At 42.1% G+C, this 16542-nt stretch overlaps 1 pseudogene; it reads right to left on the minus strand.

Moving 5' to 3' along the window:
- Positions 1–6932: 6932 nt before the first annotated feature.
- Positions 6933–8793, minus strand: LOC126945849 (X-ray repair cross-complementing protein 6-like; annotated as a pseudogene).
- Positions 8794–16542: the final 7749 nt, after the last annotated feature.

Below are 16542 nucleotides of genomic sequence, written 5' to 3' on the forward strand. Positions count from 1 at the left end.
GCTTTTACATTAAAACCCTTAGAGGACGGATGATAAGTATGGTTACAGAACACACTGTCTGAGTTTCAAATCTGGCTTATTCACTTAATAAATGCTATAGTTTGGATATTCATCCACCCCACGATATCTCACACTGAAATTTAATCCCCATTGATGGAGATGAGGCCTAATTGGAGCTGTTTGGGTCATGTGGGTGGATTCCTCATGAATGGCTTGATGTCGTCCTCAAAGTAATGAGTGAGTTCTTGCTCTATTAGTTCCCGTGAGAGCTGGTTGTTAAAAAGAGCCTGGCACCTCCACTCTCTTTCTCTTGCTTCCTATCTCACCATGTGATCTCTGCACAGTTGACCCCACTTTGTCATCTGCCATGAGTAGAAGCAGCCTGAGTCCCTCAACAGAAGCCAAGCAGATGCTGGCACCATGCTTCTTGTACAGCATACACAACATGAGCCAAATAAAGTTATTTTCTTTATAAATTACCCAACCTCAGGTAATCCTTGAAAACAATACTAAATGGACTAAAACAGTAACTATGTGACTACTTTATACCAGAGACTCAAAATTTCTGAGCCTTAGTTTCTATGACTATAAAATGGGGAGGGAGATAATATTAATATCTAATTCACAGGGTTATTGTGAGTATTCAAGTGTGGTTAAAATACTGCCTGGAGCATAGTAAGTACTATGAAAGTGTTTGCTATTACTTTCTTTTAAGAAAGTGGTAGGGTACTTTTGAACTACTTGGAGGCTAAATAGTGGTGACAAAGGAGGACAGAGGAAGCCAAAAGAGAAAAAGTCTTAATCTGATTAATTATATGTGGGTCAAAAATAAATACCAGCACCAATGAATATGAGGTAAGACAAGTGTTTTGCTAAATTAAGATATTAAATCTTATTTCAAATTATTTGAGCCTTCTATAAGATTTTAAGTGGGACTAATTCTCCCACTGAAGGCAACTTTTTATTCATTTCATTGTCAGCATAAATGACTTTCATTCATCTGAATGCAATCATGAGATCTATCTGACAGTTTCATCTCCCAAAGAAATTGTTTTTTATTACATGTGCTTTTATCATGTAAGTTTTCTTGCATTGAAAATCAAGACATGCCCAAAAACAATCTAATTTTGGGTTTTACTTTTAATGGAGGCTTTAATGTCAATAATTTGTCGAGGAATACAGAGTAATTTAGAAGCCTATTTCAGAGTGATTGAGAAAATATTCATTCATGCCAGCAATATTCCAGTATTCTTTGTTTGAGACATCCATGGAAATGGTTTGAGTAGCTTATTCTAGTAATTTCCCAAGCTGGTGAAAAGAATTCACCATGAATCACAATAGCAGTGTTTTTAAATAGAGCCATAGAAAATAAGGTATCAAATTTCTATATGTGATGTATGGTCTCCTCTAGTGTGGGAAAGGAAGATGCTATATCAGTAAACAAGAACAGTGAGGGGAATAATAAACCTCAAAGCTCTGTGGCCTAAGACATTAAAGGTTTTATTTTTTGCTCATGCTATGTATACAACACAGGTCAGAAGGAGGCTCTGCTTTTTGGAATCATTCAGGAACCCACGCTGACAGAGACTCTGTTTCAACAGTGTAACAGAGGCAAGGAAATGTGAAGATTATGCACTGGCTATTAAAGTGTTTGCCTTGAAAAGACACATGTTGGTTCTGCTCACATTTCATTAGCTACAATCAGTCACATGGCCATGCTTAACTTCAAGGGGACTGAAAAGTGCAATCCTACCATGTGCTGAGAATGATAAGGTCTGGAATAGTTATGAACAACCCTGATTACCACCACAGATGTTCATCTAATTTACAGGAAAATTAGAAGTCTGTGTAAGATTGCTGCACTTTTAGAAAAATTAGGTCTGATTGTTTTTGTTTCAATACCCTTTCTTAGCCTGGGTTCCCAGAAAGTAAAGTCTGAGGCAAGTGCTCTATGCTACTAACAGTATTGGAATGTACAACTTCAGGATAGCAAGGGCAAGGGGAAAAGGTAGGGTAATAAGAAGAGTAAATATTAGAGCATGCATTAATATATGGTGTTGGTGGGCATCAAGCCTGTATTAGTCCGTTTTCATGCTGCTGCTAAAGACGTATCTGAGACTGGGCAATTTACAAAAGAAAAGTTTATGGACTTAACAGTTCCACGTGGCTGGGGAGTCCTCACAATCATGGCAGAAGGTAAAAGGCATGTCTCGCACAGGTGGCAGACATGAGAAGAGAGTTTGTGCAGGGAAACTCCCCTTTTTAAAACCATCAGATCTTGAGAGATGTATTCACTATCACAAGAACAGCATGGGAAAGACCTGCCCCCATTGACTGAGTTACCTCCCACTGTGTTCCTCCCACAACACATGGAAATTAAACATGAGATTTGGTTGAGGACACAACCAAACCATATCATTTCACCTCTGCCCCCCTCCCAAATCTCATGCCCTCACATTTCAAAACAATCATGTCTTCCCCACAGTCCCTCAAATCCTTATTTCAGCATTAACTCAAAAGTTCACAGTCCAAAGTTTCATCCGACGCAAGGCAATTCCCTTCTGCCTATGAGCCTGCAAAATCAAAAGCAAGTTAGTTACTTCCTAAATACAATGCAGTACAGGCATTGGGTAAATAGAGCCATTCCAAATTGGAGAAATTGGCCAAAACAAAGGGGTTACAGGCCCCATGCAAGTCCAAAATCTAGTGGGGCAGTCAAATCTTAAAGCTCCAAAATGCTCTCCTTTGAGTCCATGTCTCACATCCAGGTCACACTGATATAAGAGGTGGGTTCTCATCGTTTTGGGCAGCTCCACCCCTGTGGCATTGTTAGGTATAACCTCCCTCCCGGCTGCTTTCATGGGTTGACATTGAGTGTCTGTGACATTTTCAGGTGCACGATGCAAGCTGTTGGTGGATCTATCATTCTAGCATCTGGAGGACGGTAGCCTCTTCTCTCAGCTCCACAAGGTGGTGTCCCAGTAGGGACTCTGTGTGGGTTCTCTGACTCCACATTTCCCTTCTGCATTGCCCTAGCAGAGGTTCTCCATGACCCACTCCCCCAAGTAGGAAACTTTTAAAATTATCTGATACTCAATAAATGTTGGTTAATTAAGCAACATTTTGCATGTATAATGTTTATAAGACAGTCATTTTCTAAAGGGAAACTAAACCTGTCATTTTGGTAGGAGAAATTTAAAAATAAAATATTAATCAGTAAGACTGAATCATTTCAAAATCTCTAATGTCTCACAATCAGTGGGGAAAAATTCAAAAATTCCAAAAGAAGAGTTTTACAACGTGGAGAAATAAAAAGGACATGAAGTGGTAATAATGATATGCTAACATAGGTACATATTAGGCCTGATGGCAAAGGGGTGAGAACTATCTCACAGGTTTCCACCCCAATTTCAAGCTTTGCTAATTCATAAAAATTCATTTTTAGAAAATGGTATCATTGAAAATCTTCTCAGCTTAAATGTTTAAAATTTTATCTAGCTGTAAATCAATCATCCCTTTATTTAAAGAGCTATGAAAATTTTTCTTAATATATAAAGGGAAAATTTGTATCTAAATCTAGCAAATATTTTCACTGGTTAAATGCAAAAAAAAAAATCTTGTTTTCTTTCTTCCTGTAATCTGACAGCTGGTAGACAAAGAAAAAGAGAATAATAAGTTTTAATTATACCTTTCAAAACCCAACAGATTTGAACGCTATTCAGGAATTACATGAGAGAATTCTCAGCATTAACTTGTGGGTGGTTAAGAGATGTTAGCTCTCATTCTTGAGGGCAAGATGGCCAAATCTGTGAGTTGAACCACAAAACTATAATTCCCAAATTTGCAAGCCTTTATAATGATTATTTTCTTCAGGAGTGTCCTATGTCTGTTTTTTTCTCTCTCTTTTTTTCCTTAAGATGGTTCAATCAAGGCATCAACACTTTAAATCATCACACAGCTCTTCTCCAATTACATCAACCAACATCAGATGTGAAAACAGAGCACACATCAAGCAAAAAGATGGGATTATAATATCTTCCACTTTAGCCAGGGAGTCAAGCAGAGGGAAGAATGAGAGCATGCACAAGAGAGATGGTGTAAATAGTCTTTTATGACTCATTCCTTGACTTTGAGAAAAAAAGAATATTGCATTTGTTAATTCTAAAGTTTAGAAATGAATCTGGAAGCAGATGTTGGCAAGATGGCCGAAAAGGACATTCGATCACTTGTCTCCCCACAAAACCATCAGTATAAACAATCATACAAATGCAAAAATAACTTCCAAAGAGCTAAGGGAACCAGGTGAGAGATTACAGCATCTGGGAATAGTAAAGAAATAAGAAAAACATATTCAAGATAATAGGAACAACAGTTTGCATTATCATTATAACCCCTTCCGCAACCCCAGGTAGCACATCAAGGCTAGAGACACCCTCCTCTTGAAAGAAGGAAGTGAGCATTGGACTTTGCCTCAGACTCTAATATAAGACTCACCACAGTAAAACCCAGTGCCAGGACCTCATGGCCCCAGACTCTAGTCCAGTATCCATGAGCTGAACTTCTAGGCCCGCCCCACTACCAGGCCAACCCTAGCAGCCCTCAGCTTCAGACCAGCCCCAGCACTCAGCCAGCCCCTGTGATTTCAGAGTTTATATCTATTCCAGCATCATGGAAGGCCCCCACAGCCCTAGATATCAGGCTGGCACCTGTGAATTTAGCCTCCCCATCAGTTCCTTTGTATACAGGCTCTAGGCCCACTCAGAACCAGGCTAGCCCCTGCAGCCACAGGCTCCAGACCAGCCCAGAGTCAGGTTGGAATACACGGCCTTGAGCTTCAGACCCACCCCAGCACCATGTAAGCACCCCTGACCTCAGACATCAGTCCAACGCCTGCAGACAGAGGCTCTAGGTTTGCCTAGAGCCAGGCCAGTCCCTGCAACACCACTCTTCAGGCCATCTCCTGTGTCCCCATGCTTCAACCGACCCAAGGTGCAAGCTCATTCCAATAAATTGCAGTGCTAGGCCAGCCTCTTCAAAAGCCAAGCTCCAAAACCACCCCTGTGGACTCAGGTTCCAGTTTGGCCCCAATATCCCAAGGATCCAGGTTAGCCCTTGAAGATCTAACCTCCAGACCACCACATCCATACCAAGTCTCTAGAGTAGTCCCCATAGGTCCATGTTCTCATCCCTGTGGGCTGAGGTTCTAGGCCAGCACCCACACATAGCCTCCAGGCCAGATCTCACATAACAAGGTCCCAGGCCAGTCTCCACAGCTTCAGGATCCAGGCCAGTCCTCATGGTGCTGGGAACTGGATCACCACCAATGATGCCAGGATCCAGACAAGCCCCCACAAACCCAGGCCCCATGACTTCCCAAGCACCAGGCAGGCTGCAGGCCCTCGGCTAGTCCTAGTAGTCCCAGGCTCCAGTGAATCCAGGATCCAGGCCCATTCCAGTAGACCTTTGTGCCAAGCCAGCCTCCACAGATCGACTCCAGTCCACCCCTGCAAAAGTAGGCTCCAGACCACCCCATGGACCCAGGGCCCAGGCCTACTGCCATGGACTCAAGCTCAAGGCTTGCCCCAGCAAAAGACCAGCCCCTGTAGACTCAGGCTTCAGACCAGCTCCCTCAGACTCAGGCAGAAGACTCAACCACATGCAACAGACAAGCCATGCTACAGACAAGCTCCCTATGGACCCAGAACCAAGGCCTATCCCTGTAAACTCCAACTTCAGGCCCATCTCACTGAACCCAGGTTTCAGGCATTCCCTCACAGACCCAGGCTCCAGGATCACCCACCATGGACTCAATCAACAGGACCAACCTAGAGAATTCAGGCTCCATGTCCAATCCTGTGGATGCAGGCACAATAACTGCCTACCTCTGACTCAGGTATCAGCCCAGACCATCCAAATACTTCAACAGTCAGTCCACCCACAGACCCCACCATACAGCCTTCCCAGAATCTCTGGATGTGCTGATTGGTGAATGACTTTCCCAGATGATGTCCATCTGCAAAGACTGAAAAAGTTCCAACTTTTTAAAATGTGCAGATACCAGTGCAGGACCACAAGGATCAGAAAAAGTCAGGGAAACTATATTACCAAATGAACAAAATAAAGTGCCAATAACCAACCCAAATGAAATGGAGATGTATAAACTGCCTGACAACATGATCAAAATAATTGTTTTAAGGAAGCTCAGTGAACTTCAAGAAAATACAGAGGAACAATTCAACAAAACAGGAAAACAATAAATGATCAAAATTACAAATTCAACAGAGAGATTGAAATTATTTTAAAAATCAAACAAATTCTCAAGCCAGAAATAAAAAGAACAAAATGAAAAATGTGATAGAGTGTCAACAGTAGAACTGTTCAAGCAAAAGAAAAAGTCTGTGAACCTGAACACAGGTTATTTGAAGATACATAATCAGAGGAGAAAAAAAGGATAAAAACAAATTAGGAAAGCTTATGAGACTTATAATACAACAACAAGAGCAAATGTTCAGATTACAGGACTAAAATAAAAAGGAGAGACAGAGAATGGGTCAGAAAATGTGTTTAAAGAAGTAATAGTAGAAAACTTTCCAAATCTGTAGAAAGATGTACATATCCAGGTACAGGAAGGTCAAAAGTTTCCAATTATATTCAAACCAAACAAGAAAAAAACAGAATCAAAAGAATCGAACTATGAAATATCAAATTCAAAGAAAAGATTCTAGAAACAGCACAAGAAAAGAAACATACCATGTATGAGGAAATTCCAATAAAGCTAACAATTTTTTTTTTTAATAGCACAAAGCTGGAGCTCTTTATTCTGGCAGTAGAGTAAGGAACAGCAAAGTGGGAGGGCTACACCATCACCATGACAACAGAAAGCCTCATAAACGTAAAGTCCCTCGATTTCTGTTGGGCAGACTCTTCCTATCTCAGGAGAAACATGTTTTAACTGGCTGAGAACAAGGCCAGGCAGCCTGGTCACAGTGTGGAAGGGTGGCCGGAGGCGTGGCCTCTGGACAGTCCTGGAAGTGCTTGGTGAGGACTTCCAGCAGCTCCTGCTTCTTCAGCCAGTACTTCAGTCAGGCCTCTTTCATTATAGGCCCAGTGAAGTTTCCCAATGTGCCCTTGCTGATGTGGGTCTTCAGCTCGTCTTCTGAATACTCCGCTTGGGCCTTTTGCTTCTGGAAACTTCATTATTGCGTTTTCTCTTGGTAATTTTCCCTTCAGGATTATAATCTGCTGAGTAGCCAAGTTCCTTAAACTCTTTCACCATGGAGCCCAGTATTTTATTCATTTCTTCAACCTTGGGTAATGTAAGGTCCACTGCTTGTTCAGCCTCCATCAAATACAAGGTAAAGGACTCCAGGTTCGTGAAGTGCTGCTGCAGCACGGGGTTCTCAAAGCTGTCACTTCTGTATGTGAAGCAGAGCTTCTGAACGATAGCCTTCATCTTGCCCACCTGCTCTGGGGTTGCCATGACTTTTTCAGTAAAGGGCACCTTCCTTTAATTATCAGCAAAGGGTAAAAAGACTAGCTGGAAACCTGGAGTAGTCACCTGAATTTTCTGGTCATCCAACTCCTCTTCCTGTGACACCAAAGCCACAAAATAAGGGGGGATGTTCCTGCAGGGTGTGTATCTGCACAATGCTATGACCACCTTCTCCAGACACTCGATGAGCAGAGCACTGAACAGGGTTGAACTCCCATTCACCAGCGACTCCTCAGGGTACGTGAACAAGGAGGGCCTCAGGTAATGGTGCTTCTTCAGCATTACCAAGGGCTTGAAAACCATGAGCATCAAAGCTGGTTCATCAAACCATTTTAGCTCTTCTGTTTCCTCTTTCTCCAGTATAATCTGATGACTCCCATAGATCTGAGGCCTCTTGGTATCGCTAGGCAGAAGCAAATTACCAGTATTTATATTAAATGTCTGGTACTTGGTTTTCACTGGTTCATTTGTTTTCCGATAGAGTTTTATTGGAGGAGGCTTGAGAGCCTTCTGGACCAGATTATAAATGCCCACAGAGATCACTATGTCTTTGTTGAGCTTCAGCTTTAACCTGCTGAGTGCTCATTTCCTGGCCTCCTTGGCACAAACCTTCTGCAACAAGTCTTCTAGCTTGCTGGATTTCTCAAAGTGAATTGGATTCCTCAAAGGATGAAGTCCTCATTCTTTGCTATGCTGATGATATCTCTGTAGAACAAGGATATGTTAAAGCCCCCAGGTTTCTTCAGGTGCATCAAGTCAAAGAAGATGCCTATATCTCGGAGATCATCGGCTTTGGTACTGGCCTGGCAGGCCTTAACACTGTCATTGCCACGGGGGTTGTCTTCGTTGGTGAACAGCATGATTTTCTTATGACTCATCTTGAACTGGACATCACTAAAGAGTTTGGCACAGACCCACAGAACTTCACTGAATGAGTAGTCAGATCCATGGCCCATCAGGCCTTGGAAACATTTTTGTCCCTGCTGCCCCTTAAACTGGTCAAGCTTTAGAATTTGTTTTGCACCTGGATTATCCAACTCCTGTAAGATGTGAATGTTTTTAAAATTCACTGAATTTTTGTCTTTTTCGGTATCATAGAGATCTTGATCACTGCTTATGATCTTACTCATGTACACACTTTGGATACACTAGATGCTCATGTCAAAAGGAGTCAACTCATCTTCACTCTGAGATGTAAACATAGCCCTGGAGGTATCAACCAAAAAAAATTAAACTATCTCTTCCTGAATATTTCTAGTCTCCACTTGCTTCAAGGTCCTCTTCTTCTGTTGCTTCTTCATCACCCTCAGTTTTGTAATAAGACTCCCACCCTGATGTGTTGGCTACTGCTCACTTTGGCACAGGGAGGTAACCCACAGTGGATTTCATAGCAGAAACCTTGCAGAACAAGAGAGTGAGAGATGATATATTCAAAATGATGAAGAAAAAAAACCCTGCCAACAAAAATACTTTCTCTGGAAAAGCTGTTCTTCAGAAATAAAGGAGAAATAAACAGTTTCCCAAACAAAAGCTGAAGGATATCATCACCACCACACCTGTTTTTCAACAAATGCTAAAGAGAATTCTTCAAGTTTAATTTTAAGAGAATGCTAAATAGTAACACTAAAACATGTGAAAGTGTAAAACTCACTAGTAAAAAGTCAGTACAAGGTCAAATTCAGAAGAGTCTAATACTGTAAAGGTGGTGCATAAATTATTTATAAATTTAGTATGAAGGTTAAAATAAAGTTTATAAATAAAGGACAAGAAATCAAAGCATACAACTAGAGAAAATCACCTAATCACAAAGAAAGAGAGCAAGAGAGGAAGAAAGGAACAAAGGATCTACAAAACAACCAGAAAACAATTAACAAGAGAGGTGGCTAAGATGGCCGACTAAAAGCAGCTAGTGTGTGTGGCTCTCACAGAGAAGAGTGGAAGGGGCAAGTAAATATAGCAACTTCAACGGAATCATCCAGGTACATACATGGGGACTAATCAAAGAAAGAGCTTGACCCATGGAGAATAGAGAAAAGCACCGCAGGATGATGGCCCACCTGGGAGTGACAGGGACCCAAAGGAACCTCCCCACCCAGGGAAGTGGTGAATGAATGTGTGTCCCCAAGAATGCATGCTTCTCCCACAGATCTTTGCAACCCTCAGATCAAGAGATCTCTTTGTGAACCCACTCCACCGGGGCCTTTAGTCTGCCACCCAGAGCTGTGTGGAGTTTTGGCAGAGCAGCCGCTCAGGCATGCACAGAGATCTGGAAGTTTTAGATGCTCTTGCATTCCAGGCTTCCCAGCAAAAGTAACTGCAACTCTGGAAAAGGGCAAAGTGGGAGGTTAGACCCCCATACATATCCCTAGGAAAGAGGCTGAATCCAGAAGGTCAAGCAGCAATGGTCTATGGGTACCACTTCCATAGCACCTCACCGAATAAGACCCACCCGTCTGGAATTCCAGTCAGCTACAGATAGCAGTATTGTGCCTCCATGGGATGGAGCTCCCAGGGTGAGTGGTGGGCTGGGGTCTTTGCTGTTTGGATGACTTAGCTGTTATGGCCTTCAGGCTTTGGTGACTCCAAGCTGACCAGGGATGGAAAGAATCCTCCAGCACAGCACAGCTGCTCTACTGAAATGTGGCCAGACTGCTTCTTTAAGTGCATCCCTGATTCCATTCCTCATCACCGGGTGGAGCCTCCCAACCGGGGCCTTTAGCCACCTCCACTAGTTTTCTCCAGTCTACAGAGATTTGAAAACTCTCTGGGACAGAGTACTCAGAGGAGAGTCAGAGAGCTCCCTGTGAGCTGTTTGGATGACTTAGTTGTTCCAGCTTTCAGGCTTTGGAGAGCCCAAGCCAACTGAGGGTGGAAGCATTATCCAGAACAGCACAGCTGCCCTATAGAAATATGGCCAGACTGCTTTTAAAGCAGGTCTCTGATCCCATTTCTCCTCACCGAGTGGACTCTCCCAACAGGGGTCTTCAGCAACCCCCATCGGTGGTCTCTGGCTGACAGAGGTTTTAGACCTCCTTGGGTTGGAGCTACCAGGGAGAGGGTCGGGCCACCATCATTGCTGTTTTGGTGACTTAGCTGCTCCAGCCTTTGGCTTTGGAGTGTCTCAGGAGCTAAGTGAATCCCAACCACAGCACAGCTGCTCTACAAAAATGTGGCCAGACTAATTTTTTAAGCAGTTCCTAAACTCTGTTCCTCCTGATTGGGTGAGACCTCCCAACTGCGGTCCTCTGCCACCTCTTACAGGTGCGTTCAGGCCAGCAACACCCGTGCCTTCCTGGGACAGAGCACCCACAGGGAAGAGCAGGCTGCCATTTTGCCATTTTGTAGTCTTCACTGGTGATACCTCCAGGTACTGGAAAATCCCAGGAGACTAGGGAATGGAGCAGACCCCCAGTATACCACCGAAGCCCTACAGAAAAGTGGCCAGACTCTTACATGGGGGCCCTCTCATACCTCCTCACTGGGCAGGTCTTCCAGGTCTGGGCCTCTAGCCATACCCCTACTAGAGATATGAAGCTAATAGCTACTTGGCGACTCCCTGGACAGAGCCTCCAGGGGCAACTGACAGCCTCTTTGCCACTGTCTCTGCAGTGGAACTGTCCTTACTACCCTCAGACTAACGAAGAAGCAAAGACCCTAAGTGTCTTACCCACATCTCCAACAAGTTGCAATTGCCCCAAGGAGAGGAGGTTAGTCCATCTGCCATGAGTCTCAAACATCCCCCACTGCTCATCACCAGGCAGAAAACCCCTGGCTTTGGGCCCACAGCACAGACTCTCCATCCTGGGCTGATTGCTCTGAACAATTGCTGACCCACATCTCTCTCAGGTGGAGTCCTCAGGAGAGGAGCAAAGTGGTAGAGGCAGCAAGCCAGCTGATGCAGAACCAAGAGGGAGCATCTGTAGTGGAGCATGGCTATCCCTCTAGGTTCAACTTGCTTCCATAACAGATTTTAGTTCTAAGGGAACTGTTGGACATGATGTCCACATGGTGGTCATGCACATCAGATGGAGCTGGTCCAACCTGAGCACTCCTTGGTCTGCTAGCCTCTTCCAAGGCTCCAGCCTGGCCATGTCTGCTTACAGGGCAGTCTTGTGTGCCTGGGGGTCCACCTCATAGCTTCTGTACCAGTGGTTCATGCCTGACTGGTGGAGAGCTCCAGTGAGGCAGCCCCTATGGCCACGCACCAGACTGCATACTACCTCTCCATACTGCAGCTTCCCCAAGCCCACAGCAACCCCCCACATCACTTTGCTGGCACATGCCTGCATGAACAAGATTTATTTTATTTGCCCCACGAGTACGCAGGAGTGCAGTATGTCCCCCTAACCCCCAACAACCAACATTGCAGACGGAGCCTTGTTAGACACAGAGCCAGCAAAACCTACCCCTGACAGCATCCTGCCCTTGCACTAATGCCGTGCGGAGAACAGGGAATCCTCCCACACCCTGAATCATCCCTCCTGCTTGCAGGGCACAGAGAAGGCACCAAGACCTACGCTGGACAGCACCCTACTTCAAGCCAACACCACCTCCATTGCAACAGTGCACACAGTCTCCAGCAGGAGACCCCCTCCTGCCCTATTTTCTGCTAACTGCCTTGATTCTGCCACTGTGATTAACGTCCGCAGGGAGGCACCCCTGCATCTGCTGGCACTCTACTGCTGCTGCCACATCTCAGTCCCCCCAGCGCAGTAGACACCAAAACTTGAGGAGCCAGAGAAAAGAGTCAGGGCCCAATACAAGTCCCCCAGAGTTAGAGCACAAAGTCCAGGAGTTGGGAGCTGAATGTTGGCCCCCTAAAATCTTCCAGAAATGAAGTAAGTTGGCTGAATCCACCTTATACCACAATCAAACTCTCAAGGTCATCAAATAGAATAAAAGGAAAAAAAATTTCCAAAGTTCAGCAATCACGAAGATTGAGGGTAGATAAGCCCACAAAGATGAGAAAGAATCAGCACAAGAATACTGAAAACTCAAAAAGCCAGAGTGCCTTCTTTCCTCCAAATGACCACATTTCTCCAGGAAGGGATCTCCAGGAAGGGTTCGCAACTGGGCTTATGCTGAGATGGCTGAAAGGATAAAAGTAGAAGTCAGAATACAAATTGGAACAAAGTTCACTGAGTTACTGGAGTACATTGTAACCCAATACAAGGAAATTAAAAATCATGAGAAAACATTGCAGAAGCTGGTGGACAAAAGAGCCAGTATAGAGAAGGACACAACTGACCTGATAGAGCTAAAAAACATGCTACAATAATTTCATAATGCAATCACAAGTATTGATAGCAGAATAGACAAAGTGGAGGAAAGAATCTCTGAGCTTGCATATTGCCCTGAAACGAGACAGCCAGACGAGAACAGAGAAAAAAAAGAATGAAAAGGAATGAACAAAACCACAGAGAAATATGAAATTATTTAAAGAGACTGAATCTATGACTGATTGGTATACCTGAAAGAGATGGAGAGAATGGAACCAATCTGGAAAACGTATTTCAGGATATCACCCATACGAAATTCCCCAACCTAGCTAGTGAGGTCAACATTCAAATTCAGAAAATGCAGTGAACCCCAGTAATATATTCCACTAGATCATTCCCAAGACACAAAATCATCAGATTTGCCAACGTCAAAATGAAAGAAAAAATTTTAAAGGCAGCTAGAGAAAAAGGTCTGGTCACCTAAAAATGGAAGCCCATCCGACTAACAATAGATCTCTCAGCTAAAACCTTACAAACCAGAAATGATTGGCGACAATATTCAACATTCTTAAGGAAAAGAAATTTCAACACAGAATTTTATATTTGGCCAAACTAAGTGTCATAAGCAAAGGAGAAGTAAAACCCTTTTCAGACAAGCAAATTCTGAGAGAATTTATTACCACCAGATCTGCCTTACAAGAGCTCCTGAAGGAAGTACCAAATATGGTAAGGACCATTACCAGCCACTACAAAAACACACGTAAGTACACAGACCAGTGACACTATAAAGCTACGACATAAACAAGTCTGCAAAATAACCAGCTAACATCATGATGATAAGATCAAATCCACGCATATCAATACTAACTTTAAACGTAAATGGGCTAAATGCCCCAATTAAAAGACACAGTATGGTGAGCTCAATAAAGAACCACAACCCAACCTGCTGTCTTCAAAAGATTCATCTCACATGCAATGACTCAAATAGGCTCAAAATAAAGGAACAGAGAAAAATCTGCCAAGCAAATAAAAAACAGAAAAAAGAAGGGGTTGTAATCCTAGTTTCTTACAAAACAGACTTTAAACCAACAAAGATTTAAAAAGAGAAAAAAAGGTATTACATAATTTTAAGGGGTTCAATTCAACAAGAAGATCTAACTATTCTAAATATATATGCACCCAACGCAGGAGCACTCAGATTCATAAAGCAAGTTCTTAGAGACCTTTAAAGAGACAGACTCCAATGTTATAGGGGTGAGAAATTTTAACTCTTCATTGACAATATTAGACAGATCATGGAGACGGAAAATTAACAAAGATATTCAGGACCTGAACTCACACTGGATCAAATGGACCTCACAGATATCTAAAGAACTCCACCTAAAAACAACAGAACATACATTCGTCTCATCGCCAAATGGAACATACTCTAAAATTGATGAAACTATCAGAAGTAAAACACTTTTCAGCAAATGCATAAGTACTGAAGTCATAACAAACAGTCTCATGGACCACAGCACAATCAAATTAGAAATCAAGACTAAGCATTTTTTCATATGTTTGTTGGCCATTTGTATTTCTTCTTTTGAGAACTGTCTATTCATATCCTTAGCCCAATTTTGATGAATTGTTGTTATTCTTGCTGATTTTAGTTCATTGTAGATTCTGGATATTAGTCCTTTGTCAGATGTACAGATTGTGAAGATTTTCTCCCACTCTGTGGGTTGCCTGTTTACTCTGCTGATTGTTCCTTTTGCCATGCAAACACTCTTTAGTCCAATTAAGTCCTAGCTATTTATCTTTGTTTTTATTGCATTTGTTTTTGGGTCCTTGGTCATGAAATCCTTGCCTAAGTCAATACCTAGAAGGGGTTTTCCAATGTTATCTTCAAGCATTTTTATAGTTTCAGGTCTTAGATTTAAGTCTTTAATCCAACTTGAATTGATTTTTGTATAAGGTGAGAGATGAGGATCCAGTTTCATTCTCCCACATATGGTTAGTCAATTATCCCAGCACCATTTGTTGAAAAGGGGATTGCTTCCCCACTTTATTTTTTGTTTGCTTTGTCAAAGATCAGTTGGCTGTAGGTATTTGGGTTTATTTCTGTTTTCTCTATACTGTTCCATTGGTCTATGTGCCTATTTTTATACCAGTACCATGCTGTTTTGATGACTACGGCCTTATAGCTTACTTTGAAATCAGGCAGTGTGATGCCTCTAGATTTGTTCTCTTTGCTTAGATTTGCTTTGGCTGTGCGGGCTCTTTTTTGGTTCCACATGAATTTTAGAATTGTTTTTTTCTAATTCTGTGAATAATGATGGTGGTATTTTGATGGAGATTGTGTTGCATTTGTAGATTGCCAACAAGTATATGAAAAAATGCTTAGCACCACTAATGATCAGGGAAATGCAAATCAAAACCACAATGTGATATCACTTACTCCTGCAAGAATGGCCACAATCAAAAAAACTTTTAAAAAGTAGATGTTGGTGTGCACGTGGTGATCAGGGAACACTTCTACACTACTGGTAGGAATGTAAACTAGTACAAACGACTACGAAAAACAGTGTAGAGATTCCTTAAACAACTGAAATTAGAACTACTATTTGATCCAGGAATCCCACTACTGGGTATCTACCCAGAGGAAAAGAAGTCATTATACAAAAAAGATACTTGCACACACATGCTTATAGCAGCACAATTCACAATTGCTAAGTAGTGGAACCAACCCAAATGCCCATCAATCAATGAGTGGATAAAGAAACTGTATATATATATATTCCATCACATATATATATATGATGGAATACTACTCAGCCATAAAAAGGAATGAATTAATGGCATCTGCAGTGACCTGGATGAGACTGGAGACTATTATTACAAGTGAAGTAACTCATGAATTGAGAACCAAACATTGTATGTTCTCACTGATATGTGAGAGCTAAGCTATGAGAATGCAGATGCATAAGAATGATAAAATGGACTTTGGGGACTTGGGGGGAAGGGTGGGGGGGAGAGGAATAAAATACTACAAATAGGGTGTCCTGTATACTGTTTGGGTGATGGGTGCACCAAAATCTCACAAATCACGACTAAAGAACTTACTCATGTAACCAAACACCACATGTACCCTAATAACCTATGGAAAAAATAAATAATAATAATGAAGAACAGATTTTAAAAAAGAAGTCAAGACTAAGAAATTCACTCAAAATACTATTACATGGAAATTGAATAATCTGTTCATGAATGACTTCTGGGTAAATGATGAATTTGAGGCAGAAATCAACAAATTATTTGAAACTATTGAGAACAGATAAAACAAGAGGATTCAGCTAAAGCAGTATTAAGAGGGAAATTTACAGCACTAAATGATCACATCAAAAAGAAAGAAAGATCTCAAGTTAACAAGCTCACGTCACAAGTAAAAGAACTAGAAAACCAAGGACAAACAAATTCCAAAGCTACCAGAAGATAAGAAATAATCAAAATTGGAGCTGAACTGAAGGAGATAGAGACATGAAAGATCATTCAAAAGATAAATGAAATCAAGAGCTGGGTTTTTTTTTTTTTTTTGCAAAAACCTAATAAAATAGACAGCTAACTAGACTAATAAAGAAGAAAAGAGAGAGAGGATTCAAATAAACATAATCAGAAACAAAAAGGGGGCTATTACCACTGACTCCACAGAAATATAAACAACCATCAGGGAATGTTATGAACACCTCTATGCACAAAAACTAGAAAATCTACAAGAAATGAAGAAATTACTGGACACATACACACTCCCAAGGCTGAACCACGAATAAATTAACCAAGGCTGAACCACGA

Source organism: Macaca thibetana, chromosome X, assembly GCF_024542745.1.
Source record: "Macaca thibetana thibetana isolate TM-01 chromosome X, ASM2454274v1, whole genome shotgun sequence".
In the NCBI taxonomy this organism is placed as follows: Eukaryota; Metazoa; Chordata; class Mammalia; order Primates; family Cercopithecidae; genus Macaca; species Macaca thibetana.